The sequence below is a fragment of the Centruroides sculpturatus genome, unplaced genomic scaffold, assembly GCF_000671375.1.
Source record: "Centruroides sculpturatus isolate CEXI.00-Female unplaced genomic scaffold, Cexi_2.0 scaffold37, whole genome shotgun sequence".
Classification (NCBI taxonomy): Eukaryota; Metazoa; Arthropoda; class Arachnida; order Scorpiones; family Buthidae; genus Centruroides; species Centruroides sculpturatus.
The window spans coordinates 1,255,826-1,277,138 of record NW_019384346.1 but is presented as its reverse complement, the minus strand read 5'-3'; the positions used below and the strand labels follow the sequence as shown (position 1 = coordinate 1,277,138).

The 21,313-nt window shown below is 29.8% G+C and overlaps 1 pseudogene; it reads left to right on the top strand.

Annotated features, from left to right (window-relative positions):
• The first annotated feature begins 9,830 nt into the window (after window positions 1–9,830).
• Window positions 9,831–11,355, top strand: LOC111635666 (annotated as a pseudogene).
• Window positions 11,356–21,313: the final 9,958 nt, after the last annotated feature.

Genomic DNA, 21,313 nt, shown 5'->3' with positions numbered 1-21,313 from the left:
ATAACCGCGTAAGTCGGGGTATAATTTCGCAATTTGTGTAAAATCCAAATTCGGATGTATGTAAGCTAATAAATGTTCTCGTTAATCTTATCATGTCTTTTGATTCATTCACGGTTACAAGAAATCACCATATAGAGTCTCTCGAGTCTCCATAGATATAACAAACACAGAAATAAATAACACAAAATAAATTGTAACTATGCATCAATTCCGCACGACACATCCGAACATGTAAGTTGAACAATAGTGTGGGGGGAGTGAGTAATCAAGAGCTGCGTGGCGCTCAAACAAAAGACGAATCCAAGAGATTTGAAAATTGCGTAATTCCGGGTTTGCGTAAGTCGGGGTAGCATAAGTCGAGGTATTACTGTATAAATGAATCCACTTTTTACTTTCCCGGCTGTTATATATAGCAGAAAGTATGGCGATTGGTCAAAAAATGACCCCCCCAGATTTTTACATTTTTGGACTTGGGACTTTGAAACATTGAGAAATTCAAAAAAATTCAGGGGTTTTTTTCTGTATGTATGGATGCTTGTGTGTGTTTATGATATATATGCTTTATATATATTTTAATTAAATTTATTGTAGGGAGTCTGACAAAAAAATTTTTTTTTATTAAGGATGTTTCTACTGGAAGGTGAAGTTTGAGAAACACTGTGTTGATACATGTCTTTGGAATGTTTCATACTTCCGAGTAAAAGCATGTAGTCTTCCAATTTTTCAAAAATTGTATTAATTAAAATTTTTCTCTTACAATTTAAATAAAGACACACTATTGATAAGAATATCAAAACTATTAACAGTGAAATGTTGACTTAATGTATAGGGTGTATCCAATAGAAATGTAAAGAATACAGAAGTGTTGCTGATTAATTTTGTTTTGTTACTATGCCTAAAATCCAAGTTCTTAAACAGTTATTTAAACCTTGCACAACCATAACAAATGAGCTAATTTTAATTTTTACAGTTTTTACAATTTTAGATTTAATAAGTCTGTCTTAGTACACATAAGACTTATTATCTTGTGGCATTGTAAGATTGAATTTTAAAATCATTCAAAATCAGACTTTATAAATCATGATTATATTGCTTTTTTAAATTTTGTTTAATGATCAGACAATTATTACAGACATTTACTTTTTTTATTTATAGTGCAGATTAATTTTAAAATTAATATTAATTATTTTTGTGAAGAATTATAAAATTTAGCAGGGAGGAGAGCATTGCAAAACTCTGGGAGATCGAATCAAGTGATATATAACATATAGCAATATATGGCAATAGCAATTGTTATTTTTAAATTTCAGCTTCTAGATTTTAAAACTTCTGTATTAAATTATGCTGTATTATGAATTTGAGAGAAAAATCAGTAATACTGTTAATAATCTAACACTAATATAATTTTTTGAAATATTTTAACTCTCTGAATCTTCAAATAATAACAAAGTACAAAAAGTACTTTGTTGTTATTTCTTTTTATCAGTTTATTAATTAACACAGTTCTCAAATTAAGTGTGTAAATGCTAATTGTGTAAATTATAAATAATACTATTTAAATTAAAATTACCATTTTTCACTTTAATAATTTTGATTGCTTTGACAAAATAATTAATGATCTTTTTTTCAGTTTGTTAATATTTTATAAACTTTGGGAAATTTATTAAGGAACAAATTTAATAAATTTGTACTTGGGTTATATAGAATTTGTTAATAATAAATAAATGGTTTTTTTAATCCATTTAATCCATTACAATCTTTACAATCCTACAATCCATGTAATCATGTGGGTGATTTGCCAAGGTGGAAATCCCTTTCAGCAGGATTTTCTATAGGAAACTGACCTCTATTCTATTTAGACACTTGAAGAAAACCAAAAAACTCCATATTGGTGAGATGCAAACTTACAATCAACTATCAGTATTTAGTTGTTTTATCCAATGGTGAGCCTGTGTATGTGGAGAAATATGAAAATAAGTATGCAATAGTTATTATTACTCCAACAGTTTTAAGTGTACATTTTAAGAGCTTTGTAATGTTAAAATTTTGCCTACTACATACACAAACATGGTCACAGACATAGACACGCAAACATACATATATACTCAAAAAATTGTCATATGTATCTATTTGAGTGAATTTTATATTTTTAATTGTTTGCAGTCCTTGATTCTTATTCTGCTTTATTGGAGAATTTTATATCACTTTTATCACATCACAAAGCTTTTATGACAATACAAAGAATTTTTATATTTCATTTTTTCACATTTATATTTTTTACATTTCGTGTTTGGATATATCCAGATGTAGTAGGGAAATTTGAAGTTTAGTTAGTTTCCAAAGATCTTACAACATGATTTTCAAGGATTTCAATAATATTTCTTGTATGGATAAATCTTGATATGAATTTTTATTAGACAAAGGAATAAAGTGCACTTCTCAAGTATTTAAAAAAACTGAAGTTAAAAAAATCACAGATGACTTATGAGTATTAAAACAACCACTTCACACCTAAGCGATAATTCCAGCAAATGAATAACAAAAAAAATTTTAATGTTCAAATGTTTTTGGCCGTCTTTCAGAGGCCCTCGTCAGGAAAAATTGCATAGAATAGAAAAACAATTTTATCTTTTTAATTAATTAATTAAATTAACAGTTTTCGAACATAGCTGTGTACTAATTTTTAACATTTAAACGATGTTGAATACAAAGATCGTTATGTATTACAACATATAATTAAAATATTTATAAATAAAGTTATAAATAAATACAATAATAATATATATGGTGTTAATATATAAAATAATATATATGGTGGTAATAATATATTCATTGTTAAAACTTAGCCCGATGTTTAATGTATAAACGATGTGTGACAGGGAAAAATTGTTTCCTTTATATTGTCTAACGCTAACTTCACACTAAAAAATCATAGTTATGCTTTGTGGCTTTGTAAATAATACTTCCACATTGTGGAACTAGAATATAGTCGGAGTTAATGCAACCTCCCTTCATGCCCGCTATATAAATTTCAATAGCCTCCAACGAATGTAAGTTGTGTTAGTCAAACACCCTGTGTAAAAGCGTAGCTTCATCCCAGCAAGGAGAAACTCCGGGTTCGGTAGCATACTGGGCTAGTGCAGTATTATACTTCCCCTTGGACACATCATACTTGTGGTCTCGTTATTCTAGCCTCTAGAGATCTGTATGTGGACACGATGTATGTTATATGGCTATTGAAATGATTGTCTTGCAATGGAATGCGGTACACTCCTGGTGCTCTCTTGTCCTCAGACTTGTCTTTTGCATTAGATAAGATTTGAAAAATGTTCTGTTTTCTCCTATAAGTTAAGTGCAAGTTTAAATCCTTAGCAATTCTATTATAAATTTGTTGGAGGGACGGTTCGTAAGCTATAACCATCCGCTTGCACTATGCATCATTAAGCCTCGAGTCGGTGGTAGTTATCTTAGATAGCTGGTTGGCAGCGAGCCTGTTTATTAAGGACTGGTGGTACCCGTGAGCAGATGCTATAAACTTGATGTGTTTCAGTTCGTTGTGTGTATAGGAAGTGTCCNAGTATGGTCTCTTTAATAGTATAGTTAACATTTTCATTTATGAAATATATTTGTCTGATAATTAAAGAATAATTAATTTATCATGAATTTACCAATGTTTACCCTATATATAAATCTCAAACTAGTTAATTTAATTCATATAACCAGTAGAAGGCTTTAAAATTAAAATATCTATTATACAAAAACTTTGATGGATATATATATAATTTTATTTTTCATATTATATTGCTTATAATAAAGCATAACCTTAAATATTTAATAATATTAAATACTTAAAGAAATATTTTATTTTAATAGGTCCGTGTAGCAGATCTTTTAGGTGTAATTGGTACAGATGTTCCAGTTAGAGAAATAATAAAATTAGCTTCACCATTTAAGGTAAGTTGGAAGTATTTACTATGTAATTTTTAATAATTTTAATAAATGCTTTTAAATATAATAAGCTGAAAATGTTTTCAATTAAAAATTTTTAAATAAAGTTTGGTTTCTTTAACAAGCAGAAAGAATAAGTATATGTAAAATGGGTACCAAATTTTTGAGAGTGTAAGGATAAATGTTTTTTCCTGTTCCAAATATATGCTTTCTTACCTGAAATAATGAAAGTACTTAACAAAAACCAATCTTTTTAAAAGTCTAAATTATAGTTATTTACAGAAAATAACACACAAACACACAAAAAAACAGGTACTAGATACTGTTCTAGTATTTCATAACTGGATTTTTTTATTTTTTACTTGTTTGTGTGTGATTTTTTGTCAGATGTAAGCAGTTTTTTGTTTGAATTGCTGTATTTGTTTAACTTAAAAACCAAAAAAAAATATTTTCAATCCAACATTTAATTTCAAAAAACAAATGATTTTTACTAATTTAACTAATCATCTTCAGTTTTGAACTATATATAATAAGTCTTACTCTGGGCTGATTCTTTTCTTCTAGAATATTCTAAATTATTTAGTAAATATTAATTTAATTATAGTTATTAAATTATTAAATCTACATTTACATCATCTGCATCCATACTTATTGTATTTTCAATTGAAATAATATATCTTGCATGAAAGCAAGTTTTTAAAAATATGTCCAAATTATTATATTTTCTTATCATAAGAATATGACGACATGGTGCACTAAAAGAATTCCAAAATGAACAAGAACACGTTTCCACCAATGTATTATAAAATTTTGATATTGTGCTATCAAGATTTTTCTCAATGCCATTATTTTTAATTATCATTTTGATGATTTAATTCTCATTTTTCAATAATTGATATCATAATTAGGATATTGATAATCGAAATTTAGGATATCCTAAATTATAAATAACATTAAAACTGTCATCTTTACGTCATGGCTTTAAAAGGGTTAAATAGCTAATTGAGTATACATATATGTATAAATAGCCAATTGCATATACATACTGTATGTATAAATAGCCACTTTGTTTTTTTAAAAAATCGGGCAAGAAAGTGCAAATGTTACCCCAGTACTCTGGGTTCCCCCCAGGCAAAAATTTCAATCCAAGAAAGCATAGAATTATAAGGCAATAATAAAATTCATAAACATAAAGTACTTTTTGGTAAATATAATTAACTCTAAGAAAAGATATATTCAAAAAACAAAAGTGTTGACTTTCATCTCTTTGACATTTAATAACAACAAAGTATTTTGACATTTTTGGGTGCTGTTGTTTGGTGTATAAAACCACACAGTTGCTTGATACTTTTCCAGAATTTTGTGAATTTTGGTTGAACTATGGAAAAGTTATCTCAGTTCTAAGAAAAAGGAACCAGATTTACGTTCCTCATCTCCACTAGATGGCACCACAATACCTAGCTCTTTGATCGCTTCTGCTGTAATTGCATGCTTGGGCCTTTACCGATTTAAAGGAAATGTTATTTCCTTTTGTCATCATGTCAGCAGTTATGCTCAATTATTCTAATGTTTTCAACTTTTATGTAACTATTTCAAATATATGTTTTTTAGCCATGTCAAGCAACTTACTGATGTTATGTTTGAGAGACAGTTCCCTCAATTGAGACTGGACAAAATCTCAAATGCAGCTGCTTTTAATGAGCCACTCCAATTTATCCAAGACTTTTCTTATTTAAATGAGAACTGATAAAAAGATAAAATAAAAATAAGAAATAAAATAATAATAAAATAAAATCATTTTATTAATATTTTATTTCTTATTTTTTAGTTTAGCTTACTTTATTTATTTACTTTGGTTTAATTTAATTTCTTTATTACACTTTTATTTTTTATCTGTAGTTTTCATCATATTTTTTTCTTTACTCAAGGATAAACCATTTATATACTTTCATTTGTGACATATTACTGCTCAAACTGCTCGCCCAGGCTAACTACATTGATAAACATAGTCTTGAGTTTCTCAATGTTATCTGTCTGGTGAAATATTTGAAATACAAGCACTTAGTAATATGACTTTAATATTTTGATCTTCCATATATTTATGGAAGATCAAATTATTTGAATGACTTTTAAAAAGTACTATTCATCTGAAGATGGACAGGAGAAATCTTTTAAAAATATTAACCTTTCAGCAGTTAGTTAGTCAGGTATGGTGCTATCCCTATGTAGTGGAGAATAAACGTGGGAAATTTTTAAGCATTTTCCCACGCATTTTTTCTCATTACCATTTTGGAAAAAAATTTTGTAAACAGTATTCTTTTTTTATTGTTACATAATTCCTTTTATGTGAATTTTTTTTTTGCGGTAGTTTTTGGCTCGTTTTTGGTGATATCTGCAAAAGAATTTTGTGGATATATCCATCGTTCACCAGTGCCACACGATCACCCTTAATGGATATATCTGTTGGTCATTGCTGAATGGTTAATGTTTAAAAAATAAGACTTTACATCTTATGTATATCTATGTTTTATTTTAGAATTAAGTTCCATAAGTAATTTTTCAAATATATATTAACAAGTAGTATTAAGTAAAATGCTCTGTTACTAATTATTATTTTTTCTTTAGTTAGGAGTGAATGGATACTCTTTTGTAATTACTAATAATGGTCATATTTTATATCATCCTGATCTTAGACCAATGGTAAGTATATAAAATAAATAATTGATTTCTTTTTAATATAAACTAAGTTCCAAACATATGAACATATGGTTTCATATTAACAAAAAAATATTCTTTATTGTTGCTTACTCATGAAACCAAGATTATGTAAGAAAAAAAAGAGAAATATCTAATCCAGAACAAAAATATTTCTATTTTTTCTTATGTAATCTTGGTTTCCCAAGTAAGCAACAATAAAGAATGTTATTGTTGATAATTTACAATAGTAGGTATTATTGTAAAACTATGAGGGGTGGCTTTAAATCAGGGGTTTCCAACCTGTTTGTTCCTCTGGGCCACATTGGAAGAAGTCATGGAGTTTTGGGCCACAAGTATATATAATATATTTGTGACCCATTCCTTAAATATACAAGTATAAATATACTTGTATATTTAAGGAATGGGTCAAGGATGGGTCAAGGATTAAGATGTCTAGATTATAGTAATAAGTATTAAAACTTTATTACGAAAAAGGATATTTTAAAAAATTACTTCTACAGACCCTTTCAATTTTTACTTAGAAATAAATAAATTCATTTATTATAAGGGAGACAAACAAAAATTTATTTGAAAAACACAAATATTTGTTTTATTTGGGTCTCTAATTATTTGGGTCTCTAATTAATAAAAAAATGACAAAACACCATTTTAAAGTGCATTTTTATTCGTCTAATATATTTATAAATAATATCTAGCCCAGAAAGTAGCCAATGCGCAAAATGATAATTTTCATGCCAAACTAAAAAAAAGGGTAACCAAATTTGCACAAAGTAGCCAAATCTTGCAATGCTGGAAAGAATACTAAATAATGCTGGAGTTGGAACTCAAAGGATTATAGACCCAAATTNCCCAATCCTTAAATATACAAGTATATTTAAGGATTAACATGTCTAGATTATAGTAATAAGTATTAAAACTTTATTACGAAAAAGGATATTTTAAAAAATTACTTCTACAGACCCTTTCAATTTTTACTTAGAAATAAATAAATTCATTTATTATAAGGGAGACAAACAAAAATTTATTTGAAAAACACAAATATTTGTTTTATTTGGGTCTCTAATTAATAAAAAAATGACAAAACACCATTTTGAAGTGTATTTTTATTCGTCTAATATATTTATAAATAATATCTAGCCCAGAAAGTAGCCAATGCGCAAAATGATAATTTTCATGCCAAACTAAAAAAAAGGGTAACCAAATTTGCACAAAGTAGCCAAATCTTGCAATGCTGGAAAGAATACTAAATAATGCTGGAGTTGGAACTCAAAGGATTATAGACCCAAATTTGAAAAAAAGGAGAGAAAGGCCAAAAGATACAAAGTAGTGAGGAAGGTTGGAAAATTAAGGGTCAATACTTGCATAACAGAAAGTCTAACCTTTCTCACTATTATTTATCTTTTGGCCTTTTTCTCCTTTTCTCAAATTTGGGTCTATAATCCTTTGAGTCACAACTTCAGCTTTATTTAGTATTCCTTCATCATTCACACATCTCCAAGTATTTGAAAATATTTCCTTTTCACTCAAAAATAAAATATGTATAAAAGTTTACAGCTTTGTGAAATTTCTTTTTTGAGTTTATGCTGTTGAAATAAATAAATAAAAAAAAAATAAAACAATTTGGTGGTTTTGTTTACACATTTATTGGGCCACATTGGAACTTGCCTTGGGCCGCATCAACAGGACACCCCTGCTTTAAATTATTTGAATCACTAAATTAATGCAATTGAGAGAGATCATTATTTGTTATTTGAACTGCACTAATTTGATGTTCAATTAATTTATAGAAGCCATCTCTCATAGTTTTACAATAATAACTAATATTGTAAATTATTAGCAATTATATGTTTTAAATGCAAAGAGACCAGAGTGGCAATATTGAAGTGCTTGGAGGAAAGATGTTATATTGATATAAATTATTTTAAATATCATCTTTTATATTTAAACTGAGGAGAGCCAAACAAGTAATTTGACTGAAATGTTTTTTGTATTGAAAAAATAGAATCAATGAAAAAATATCTTTTTAAAAGTAAAAATTCTTGTTTACTTGGGTCTTTGTGGTCAGTGCAAATAGAGAAAAAGAGAGATCATTATTTGTCATTTCAACTATACTAAATTAGTGATTTAANTTGTCTGATTTATGTACCTTAAAAAAATTGAAAAAATTCATAATTAATAAACAACAAAATTATGTATTTTTTGCATACTTTTTGATTTACATGGTTTTACATTTAAAAAGTTACAATTTCGATTTACTCATTTTTCTCAGGAACCTATGTATCATGTAAATCGAGGGATAGGTGTACTTTGCTTAGACATTTATAGAATGCTGAATGCTCTGCTGGCAAAGTACAAAACAAACAGTATACATGATCTATGTTATAATCAATTTATAAATGCCATTTTTATAAATGTTATTTAAGGTTATTCATTTTCAGTTAAAAATAAAAAATTTGAAATTAAGTTTTAAAAAACAGCTAATCATTGGATAGGTCAGCATTTGTTTCAAATGTTTAAAATAAAAATTTTATTGTTAAAATTATTGTCAGAATATTGACATGGATTTTCCAGTGGCATCTCATAAATTCAAGTCAGATTTTATGAGCTGTAAGATGAAAACTGTGAAATACTTGCAAAAACATTATGAAGCAAATGTTTTACAGTGAGTTAGAAATAAAGTGATGTTACTTATATTTAATTAATTAATTTATGGAAGAAAATGTTACTTATACTTTAAAAAACAATGTTCATTTCTAAAAAAAAAAAAAGGATTTGTCTCACAGATAACAAATACAGTAGAGCATTAATTATCCGACCCCCAATCAACCGTCACATTGGTTAACTGACTGCGTTCTAGTCGGCAAATTCAAATGTCCACTAGTGATGTGGGTACTACAATATTTGGCTATGTTTTGGCTACTTTAATATTATTTTTGTTAAATTTTTGTGTGTTTTAGCTGGCAACACTGGTTCGACCATGAAAGGGAGACCAGTATTTAAACAAGGCTTAATTTTCTAATTATGAGTGGTTGTTTGTTTTGTGTGGATTTTTCTGAGGACTGTGTCATGCTGAATCGGAATCCGTTTTCATCAGAGAGATAAATTTTGGATCTGTGAATTTCACACTTGTAACAGATCGTGCTGTAGTTGTTGCACCATTCGCAATGGCGACTAAACTTAATTGCGTTTTTCTCGGTGTTTCCGATAAACTTAAAATAATATATCAGTTGAATAGTTGTGCTAGTAGATTAAACTTAGCTCAGGAATATGGAGATGGAAAAACCTCAATAACAGATGTTAAAAAGAACAGTGATGCCATTAAAAAATTTGCAAGTGTACTTGACAGTGAGAATGGAAGCTAGCACAGAAAATGGCAGAAAACAAGGATTTGGACACTGCAGTTTACACTTGGTTCATGCAGGTACATAGCCATGGACAACCAATAAGTGGCCCTTTGATTTGTGAAAAAGACCTTCAAATGAACAAGAAACTAGGGGATAACGCTGATTTTCAAGCAAGCAATTCATTTTCATTCTGGCTTATGCATTTCAAATCTAAGCATGGAGTTAGGGAACTGGACATCCAGGGTGAAAAATTGTCGGCTGATACTGAATCAGCTGAACGTTTGAAAAAGTCTTTTGAAAATATGATTGATAAGGATGGTTACAAAAAACCAATGTCTACAATGCAGATGAAACTGGTTTGTACTGGAAGAAAATGTCAACAAAAACCCTAGTTTCTAAGAATGAAATGTCAGCTCCTGGTTTTATGGTAAGCAAATCACGCATTACTGTTATGGTATGCGGAAATGTTACTACAACACACAGGCTACCTTTGCTAATTGTAAGAAAATCTAAAAATCCACAGTGCTTTAAGGGAATTAAAAAATTGCCAGTCATCTACAAAAATCAAAAGAATTCATGGATGGATACAAGCATTTTTATAGAATGGTATGACACTGTATTTATCCCTGAAGTCAAAAAGCATCAGATTAAAACTGGGAATACTGGAAATGTTTTGTTGTTGATTGATAACGCCCCAAGTCATCCCTCAAACATTTTACTGGAAAAAGAAAACGGAAAGTTTAAAGTTACTTTCTTGCCTCCCAACGTTACTTCAGTCCTCCAACCGATGGACCAAGGGGTCATTGAAAGCTTCAAACAATATTACAGAAAAGCATTACTGCGCATGGTAATGCTCGGGGAAGAATGTGAAAAAACAATTCAACAAATGTACACTGAAATTAATTTGAAGAATGCTATGTACATGGCAGCAGATTGGGCTACTGTCAAGGACACTACACTAGTAACAGCTTGGAATAAGCTCCTACCATCAGATGAATCTATCACTGCACCTGAACCATCAAACAGCCAATTTGTATCACATCTATGTGGGCTGATTAAAGAATGTTATGGATTTGAAGAATGCGACAACAAAAACATTCAAGACTGGCTCGAATGTGATGACAGTGACCCTGGCTATCAAATATTGTCGGACGATGAAATCATTGCCAGTGCCATCAACAACCAAGACCCTTGTGACAATGAGGAAGAACCTAGCAATGACAACCGTGCTGAAAAAGGACCATCCAGTGAGAAAGCTTTTCACGGCCTTCAGATAGCTGTGAAGTGGTTAGAACAGCAAGAAGAATGTGATGCTATCCAATTGCTGTTTTTAAAACGTGTGTGAAATTTAGCGGCAAAAAAACAAATGTCAGCTGTGAAGCAGAAGAAAATTTTGGACTTCTTTTTCTAATGTATAGGACTACTTTATGTAAAATACGTAATACTGTATTTTTTTTTTGTTTTATATTTTTCAATATACAGTACAGTACTGTATTTATTTTGTGCAAAATAAAAAAATAATTTTTTACGATACAATAGTGACGATTATTATTTTAAAAAAATTTTGTTAGACTTAACATCAATGAAAATTCAATGCAAAGTACATTGATAGTGATATACTAATTACATGAGATATACTAATATACCATACTAATAATGTATTTTTTCATACTTTTCAGTTATCTGACAACCCCAATTGAGTCAGATAACTGATGCTCTACTGTATGAAGAAATAGTAAAGAAGTGAATAATATTTAAACTATGGTAAAAAATCCAGCAACAATTTGTTTAACTTACCCAGCAACATTTGGAGGTGCCATCTGTTATGATATTTTATTAAAATACTTATTTTTAACTACTATAAAATGGGAAAAAGCTTAATTTTGAGGGTAAGGATAGTTTTTACAAAAAATTGTAAATGCTAATAATGAGTAAATCATCATTAAGTCTGACCCTACTCAAGATAAATATGACTCCCTTGACCTTTAATCACTAAAATTTAATAGCATTAATCTGCTAATAAACAAACCTTCCTGCAAAATTTCAGAAATTTTTGACAAAGCACTGGAGTTATTAAGCTTCAAAGAGAGTGTGCAAAATCATGCCCCCCCTACAGACAAACATCCATACGTACAGAAAAAAAAACCCGAATTTTTTTTGCATTTCTTGATGTTTCAAGGCCCCACCTCAAAAAATGCAAAAATTCGAGGGTCATTTTTTGACTGATCACTATACTTTCCTTGTTATATATAACAGCTGGAAAAGTAAAAAGAAAACTCATCATTATTGGTTACAGTACAGTATAATAATAGTTATAGTTATTATACTGTAGTGCAAGAAAAACAAACTGATTAAGCCAATAAAAAAAAAAACAATAGTTCAATCAAATTCTATTAATATGTTTCTCTGAAACATATTAATGATGAGTTATTGGATACAGCTTTTGAGGGTACAACTGAGCCATTGATTTTAAAAGTGGGGTAAGTCCATTTTGTGGAAAAAATAGTTAAAGCTGATTATTATTACAATTTCACATAAAATTTGTTTTTAATCAATTCACAATAAATATTTTTTAATATCAGTATAAATTTGTTACTTGTGATTTATACCATCAACGAAATTTATTGTGTGTTGATTTTGAAAGTGAGGCAAGTCCACTCTAAAGAAAAATATAAAGATACAATGGATTTATTTCCCTATGTATTACCCATTCATCATGAATATTTTAAAAATCTGTACCATCTAAACTAAGAAATATAATTATATGCATGAAACTTATTACTGAATCTTTTTTCTTATTTTATCCATTTTTTTTTGTTATTATAATTACATTCCATTCAAAGAAAATCAACATTTTCAACAAATTATTGTTTTTGAGAGTGAGGCAAGTCCATCGGCACATACCATAATAACGAATTTTTTGTTATTATAATTACATTTCATTCAAAGGAAATCAACGTTTTCAACAAATCATTGCTTTTGAAAGTAAGGCAAGTCCATTGGCGCATGCCAAAATCATGATTTTTTTTCACCCAACACAGATAACCATTATTGCATATTAAATTTACATGAAATAACACCAAAAAAATATAAAATAGTCTATTAATGCTTATGAATATTTTTAAACTTATTCAAATGAAAACCATTAAATATCTAGCAAAGCATAAAATGGACTTGCTCCACTTTCAAAATCAATGGCTCAATTCAAGCTCTGAATGAGACAGTTGGTACCTTATCAGAGCTTTAGAACATACCCATAGGAGCAAAAAAGTCAAAGGAACCAACCATACCACTACAAGTGACCCTTCATGAGATACAAACTCCTAAAATCAGGTCGCATAAGATTGAAAGTCATATTGCTCCACTAAGACTATCATGTTTAACTATTTAGCATAAGCAATTATGTTGGCTTCAACTAGCCCACTTGACTGTTCATGGAATGCTTGATGTTATACAGTTTTAGGGGAGTGTGAGGGCTCGCCCCCACCCATATGCTGAGGTGCTCGCTATTACTCACACCAAAGCACATGGCTACATGCAGAGCCTTGACAATGTGGGACATGGAGAATAGGCAGTATACTGATACATGTTAAAAATTGTTAACCTATGGAGGCAAATATCTTGCAAAGCATTGCATGTGCAGGTATTGTTCCTCCTTTTAACATTTTTGCTTGTATAGGGGCTACAATTCTTCGAGGTGTGAAATCCCTCATTCAGAGCTTGAATCTTACTGCTTCTGAGATCATTCTTCAATTGATCATAGTGAATGAGATAAAATGATGACAGAGCCATTAATTAAATATGCTATTATTACTTAGCATGATATAGAATTTTACTTACACCTTTTATTAAAACCTGTCCACAGAAACAAAATGCCTGCATAGAAAGTGCCATAGCAAAACCATTGATTTCATCAGAATTTAATTCTCAACATCAAATTAACCTGATAGATTTTTGAAAAACATCCTGATCGTAAATTTAAGTATATTTTGTTTTTCAAGACTATGTAACAAAGTTTATGATATTGCAAGCTCTTAAACCAAGACAGCTAAAGTAGTAGTATATCAGATGCTTAATATACAGTATTTATTCTTCTTGGTGCTTCATCAATACTGTACTCAGATAAAAGAAGAAAAATGGTAAGCAATCTATAGTTTGAAGGACTACTGGTTTCAGCTAAAAAGTGTGCATAGAAAACCCTGACATAGTCAAAGCCAAGAAAGCACTGAAAAAACAAAGCAAGATGTTGAAAATATGATCACAATGTGGATCCAGGATAAAAATAATCTTCATTTGTGTGAAGTTATAAATTTCATCCAGTGCTTCAATCCCTAAAGCTTCAGCTTTGACCCAAGAATCCAAAGACCAAGCAGATTTGTTGCATCTGTTTAAAATCAACTAGTGATACTCATCAGTGTCCAAATTGTAAATAAAACATTCATGTCATCTTGAAAATCTTCTGATGTGTGTGAAAAGGGATTTGGTTCACCACTTACTATATCTGTCCTCTTTATTACAAAAATAAAATTCTTAGTTGATGACAAAACTAAAATAAATCTGAAATTTTGAACAAACAAAAAAAAAAAAAAAAAAAGCTATCTTCTGAAAACAAGTTCCCACTTATTAAACAAGGTTCTACAGTTCATGTTCCAGTCCCACAAGTAGATAAAGGTAGAGTGGACACTCAATGTTTTGGCTGTTGTAACATGACAAATGATGGATTTTATTAATTGGGAACCAAACAAGGTGTTCTGAAACAGCTATACTCAGCATCACAGTTCACAGTGTGTAAAAAGACTTTTAATACTAAATGATGTACCCAAAGATAAAGAAGTCTCTCTCAGATCAGCAGCAACTGAAGTACTGTACATATGCAAAAATAAATAACAGAATCTGAAATCCTTTTGCCTACAAGATAAATTTTTTTATAATTCAAAATGTCATTATAGTACTGTACTGTAATAAATAAACCAGACAGAAAAATGAATAAGATTAGTGATTTGATTAGTGTTATTTCATGTTCTACTTTTACTGATATTAAAAATAAAACATTATGATTACTGTATTATTATAATACACCTTTTTCAATCCAGCAAATGATTTTTAATACCGTAAAAACATTTTCAATCGTTTTTACAGTATTAAAAATTGTTTGCTGAATTGATGAAAGTGTGATTTTTAACTTATTCACTATCCAGTATATAGTTATGGTTATTATAATATAGTATATACTATAATATTACTATAATATATTAATAATATACTATATTATTATCATTAGTGTACTTGTCCTTTCTTCTATAAATTTTGTCTAAAGAATCACAAGGTATTAGTATAGTATGTCTCCATCAGTGGCGTGCCGTCATTAGAAGCAGTGGAAGAGCCGCTTCCCTTGTATTTTATAAAAAATAAATACATATTAATTTTAATTATATGAAAATAATCACACAATATTTTATTATAACCACATTATGTATCTTATTACAAATTTCTATACTACATGTGAAAAAAAAAAATAAGATTGCTATTGTATATTCGAATATTAGTGGCGGAGTGGAATCTCTGTATTGTCAGATTCCAAAAAGCCAGATTTGCGCATGCGCTTTACAGAGCACCAACCTCACCCAGTTTAGCTGGTGGAAGCCTATGACCTCGGGTCGATGCTACACATATAACGTTTCCAATTCTATCCTGGACCAGTTCTTGCTATTAGCCGCCCACCTGCTAGATATTTGACCGATTACGTGAATAATGAGTAGATTTATAACTTAACCCAACAGATAAGAATTTACTGGTATGTTTTTTACGATAGTTCTGTATAGTTGACGGGAGTTTAAAAAATCCATTAAAATGTTTGATATATTTATTCCGCTCTCTGATTTTATATTACTCACGGATTTCAATGTTAAACCAGTGATATTACGATTTCGTATGTCCCATCTTTAAGGGGATGTAGAAAAAAACATGTACAATTCTTGTATAATGTTAAAAAATTAACCGTTACTTCGACAGCATCATTTATAACTAAATTTAATGAATGAGAGAGATGCACCAGGTACAGAAAAAGCTCTAGAATTTATTTTCCTTAAATTTACAATTTATGTATCCATTGTCATAAAAATTTGTCTTTCCACTTTTTTCCCGAGATTTTACAAATATTCAAGTACAAAGTAACCAGTTTCGACTTATTTCTACTTAAGAAGTAGTTAAATAATTAAGAGATTAGGGAATTGGAAACAAATAAAACCTTGCTGAAAGAGCTGGAATATTTAAACAAAAGCTTAACCATACCAATCTTTAGCCGAGTACAGTGGGGACTGATTTCTTGGTAATGTTAGATGCAATAAAGAAAGAAATTATTCCAGTTCAATGAAGTGACTGAAAAGTAAATTTTGGAAACTTCTGTGGACACCATCTGGTCCTAAAACGAATTAGTTAGAAAACAAACGACGGACAATTTATTAAGTTTAACATAGTTAGATTTTTACAGCTATGGTGAGAAATGTTTAAAATTTACAACAACCCTGTCGCGTTCTTTGAGGTACTGTACAGTATACTAGTGATGCGACTAAACAGGCATTGACATTGACCGGTATCGGCACCCTGGGGATTTGACAGCCCACGTGCATACACTGCAGAACCGTCTCGGATCCCAATCATTAGCCACTGGTAGGGAGCTATTTGACTAAGTGGATTGTTTTAAGATTTAAAAAGTAAAGAATATTTTATGTTATTTTTATGTACGTTTCTTTACAAAGCTATATTTAATTATAATTTTCTTTAAAAGTATATTCGTACAATTGTAGAATATTTTGTACCAGGTATGTACATCCACCACACATTTTATTTCACTAAGTAAGTTTTTCTTATTTCATTTTTAATTTTAGCCCTTATATCGTGGCTAGCGATTTAGAATGCAATTGTGATATTAAGTCCGGTTTTTACTGGCTTATCGAACAAACGAATACAAATGGACCCTAGACCATCACTGACGTGCAATTAACTGATACCCCTGGAAGTTGGCTTCTTACAGAAACACAGCTTCCATATTATCAAATGTCACGGCATGCTACTGGTCTCCATATTATAATTTTTGGAATTGCTTGGAATTTTATTCCATAAAATACTTAGGAATATCCAGGCAATTTCAAAAAATAGTTGTTTTATAGATTGCCTAAACATCTAGGCATTCTATACAATGTCTGAATTTCATACTTTGCCAGTAACATACTATATATACTGAGTAGCCAAATTATTATGACCAGTTCACATTGTTGATCCATCTTTTTTCAGTAATACCATTTGAATTTATCTTGGCATGAATTCTATTGGATGTCAGTAAGTGCCTTGGAGAATATTAGCCAAATGCAATAAATTGCAGCCTCCAACTCTGGAAGATTTGATGGTGGCAGATCCAGCTGTATGATTCTCCTTTCAACTTCATCTCACAAATGCTCATTTGATTGAGAAGCAGGGAGAAGTCTCCATAATGCTCCTCAAATCAATGATAAACAATTTGAATGCTATGATATGGAGCATTGTCTTGCAGGAAATACCTCTCACCACTAAGATAAACCATGTAACTAAGTTGACTTAGTCAACAATGATATTTAAATGTGTTTGGGCAGTCAGATACTCCACATGAATCAAAGGACCCATAAAAACATGTCCAAGATCATATCATCATCTCCACCAGCTTGCATAGTAGTGACATTGCAAGATTTATCCATGCTTTGGTATGGCTATTTCCATGTCCTCATCCTTCCATATGCACTGTGTAGTTGAAAACATAATTTGTCAGACCATATTACTCTCTCCCACCCACATTCTGTCCAATTCTTGTGTTCCTGAACAAATCAGAGGCACTTCTTGTTCATTTCAGATAGCAATGGCTATTAGAAAGGCCTTCTGCTTCTGTAGCTCATATATTATAATGTATAGTGAAGTGTACAAAATATTGGTAATCTAATGAAGTGATAGACATATGGTCTATCACTTCACTATTGCTGGACTGAACAAATATGTCAGCTCTCCACTCAGCTTGAGCATCTAGTAGCTATTGTTAACCACATTCCTTGGCCCAGATCCAGATTTTTGTCTGATGGTCTACTCTATATTCTTTAACTACTGCTGCCCTCAAATAAGTCACAAATGAAGCCATTTTGTACACTGCCTCAAGCATTTCACATTTAAAATCTGTCAGGTCATGTTGTTTATCCATTATGTTGTGAGAAATGCACACCATTTTTCTTTGCATGCATTCAGCAATCTCTTTTTTACATAGATTTAGCCATCCAGCATCAACAGTAATTGCAAGATAGCTACTTTGCATAAAATGGTCCAATATACATTTAAATTTACAGAATCATTTAAATTTGACATTCAATCAAAAATCTCTTGGATGATCACTAAAGTAATTATAAATTCTTGTTTTCCATTAAATAACTTACATTAATAACTTTGTAATACAGTTATTAATTTTTAGATAAAACATAGATAAAATGTATGTATATAGCTTGAATTTATATAGATTTAAATACATGTTTTTAGTAGTCTGCTGAATTTATCAATGCATTTTTAACAGTGGATGAAATTTAAAGAACATTAATGATTTGACCTAAATAGCTGCCAGTGTCAGAAGGAAGATGAGATAGAATAAACAGTAGGGAAAGGTAAACTATGGTAGCACTGGTTGATGTAAAAAGATTAAGGAGATATTGTCAGGAAGGGAAAGGAAGTACTTATTCCTGATGTTTAATCACATCTTGATAAGTGTGTTTAGTCTTCCACATCCACCATTGTAGTTTACAGCCAAACCAACTGCTGCATAAGATTGGGCCATTTTTTGGCAATTATAATTTTAACTACTAATTGTAGTTTACCTCTCCCTCCTTGTTTATTCTATCTCATCTTCTTTACTAACACTGTATTCCATTTTCAACTGTTCATACCTGAAGATGGCTCACTAACTGGGTTGAAATTGCTTGTGATCTTTAAACTTCACCCATTATTAAGGGTGCATTGATAATAAAATAGAATGACTACAGTGACTAGTTTATCCTTATTCAGTGAAGTCATTTAAGTATAAAACTTTTTCAGCATATGTAATAAAATGTGTTTAGTTCAATTTATACAGAAAAAAGTTTTTCATTTTTGGTATAACCATTTTGATATTTATTTTAACTATTTGCTATTTTCTATATTTTATCTTACTTTCATTGATAAAATTCTATTAACACAGTACATTTCATGTATTTGTTACATAAAAATTCATTTGTCATAGTAATTTATTTCCTTAGTCACGACTGTTTAGTGACTATGTTTGCACTTTTGCATCTGCAAGAAAACAGGAAGATAATGCACAAAAAGCTACACATTGTGATGCAATTGGTACTTAACACACAAAAACATATTATGGCTAATGTAAACAACCACAACACCACCCACAGTATCATTTTCTGCAATTATTTCTTTCTAACATATGATCATAATTTGAAATCTGAGCTTATAATTATGATTTTCATAATCAAAATCATATTTTCCAATAGATAAAAGGAATACAACTTCATTTTTATTAATTTCATAGTTATAGTTTACAAAATTCATTTCTGATTTTGTTTTTACAAGATCATAATAGAATTTCATTATATATTAGTGTTATTTTGAGATACAAGTATATGTAACTAACATATAAATATATAATTTACGATTTTAACTAAAATCGATATCTTTTTAAACGTATTTATAACGATGGCATTTCATATAAATATATCAAGAAATAAATATAAAAAGCTAATCAAAGTCTGAAATTCTTAAAAAATTACAAAATTTACCATACACATAGAAATATAATGTATAAAACAATACAAATAAAGTTCAAATTTTTCTATATTAAATACTGTAAGCAAACTGATATTACTCTGTAATATTAATCGCGTATAAAATAGTAAATATAAATAATATATAACAAATTTTTTATTTACGTAATTTATACTTACTTTTAAAACGAAGAAATTAATTGCTTTTTAATTATTTTCTTCAAAATAACGAAAAACAGAATAACAAATCAATTTTCATCACAAACCTGTCAAGATGGAGTCCGACGACAACGATTGCAACGCTACCTCGTTTAACTGTCATTTTTCAGAAAATTTGTTCTCTTTTTTTGGAAATTATAATGTTTATTTAATGAATATTTTTATTATGTAACTAAAAATAGGAATATTATATGTATACATATATATTTTTTTTAAAGAAGTGAATGAAAAAATACTTTATGATTAGAATTAAGATAACTCTTATGTCATAATAAGTACAGTATATAAATTTAATCTATGCTTATAAGAATTTATAATGCTAGGCTTGCCGCTTTGAGGAGACCGTGTATAAGTCCAAGTTCAGATCGGATCCTTAGAAATTTTTATGTGCATTCTGACCTGAACATAATTGGTTTGGTTTATTTGGGTACATGTGGGCGGTCTGCTGAGGGGAATGCCTCCCAGGAGGACTTTCTATGGGAAACTGGCTCCTATTTAGGTGTTATAAACGTGAAGATAATCCTGAAAGCTCCACGTGGCCAGCCCGTTGGCCAGGCGTGAGTCCACGACCAATTACCAGTGGTTATATAATTGGTTCCCATACGTCACTATTCTAATGTTCTGTTGGTGGCCTGGAATGATGAGCATTAAAAAGTCATTAGAGAGCGTCCATATATTCGGTATTTGCCGAATGTAAATGTTTGTCTTTTGACAAAGTATATTCGCCGAAGTGTTTAACACTTGACGAGCACAAACGTACACATACGATTATTTGCTGAGAATCAGTTACTTGTGGAGATCTAGAAAATGAACAATTCTCAAACAATTATTTGTGTTTCTGCTTTCATAGTTACGAGTAGTTCATATCTGTTAATAAAAAAAGAAGCCTAAAAGAAGATTGTGGATGGTACTTCATTTAGCCAAAGCAGAAAAATGTAAACGTAAAAAAAAAAAAGAAATTTTAAAAAACAACACAATAAAACCATATTGCAAAAAAAAGAACCCAATAAAACTACATTGAACAAAATAAAAATTCAAACTATATACCAAATTGGAAAAAAAATTAAATTCAAAATTAAAAGACTAGGTCTAGTTTTAAAAAGACTAAGATGACAACATGACCAAAAACCAAGAAAATACAAAAATGTATGGATGGACACGAATGCGTGAAGACAAATATTCGTCTCCTTTCATTAGACATAATTTAGTCACGAGTAAACTATTTACACTTTTCGGTATTCGCCAAATGTTTGCTCGACATTCGGT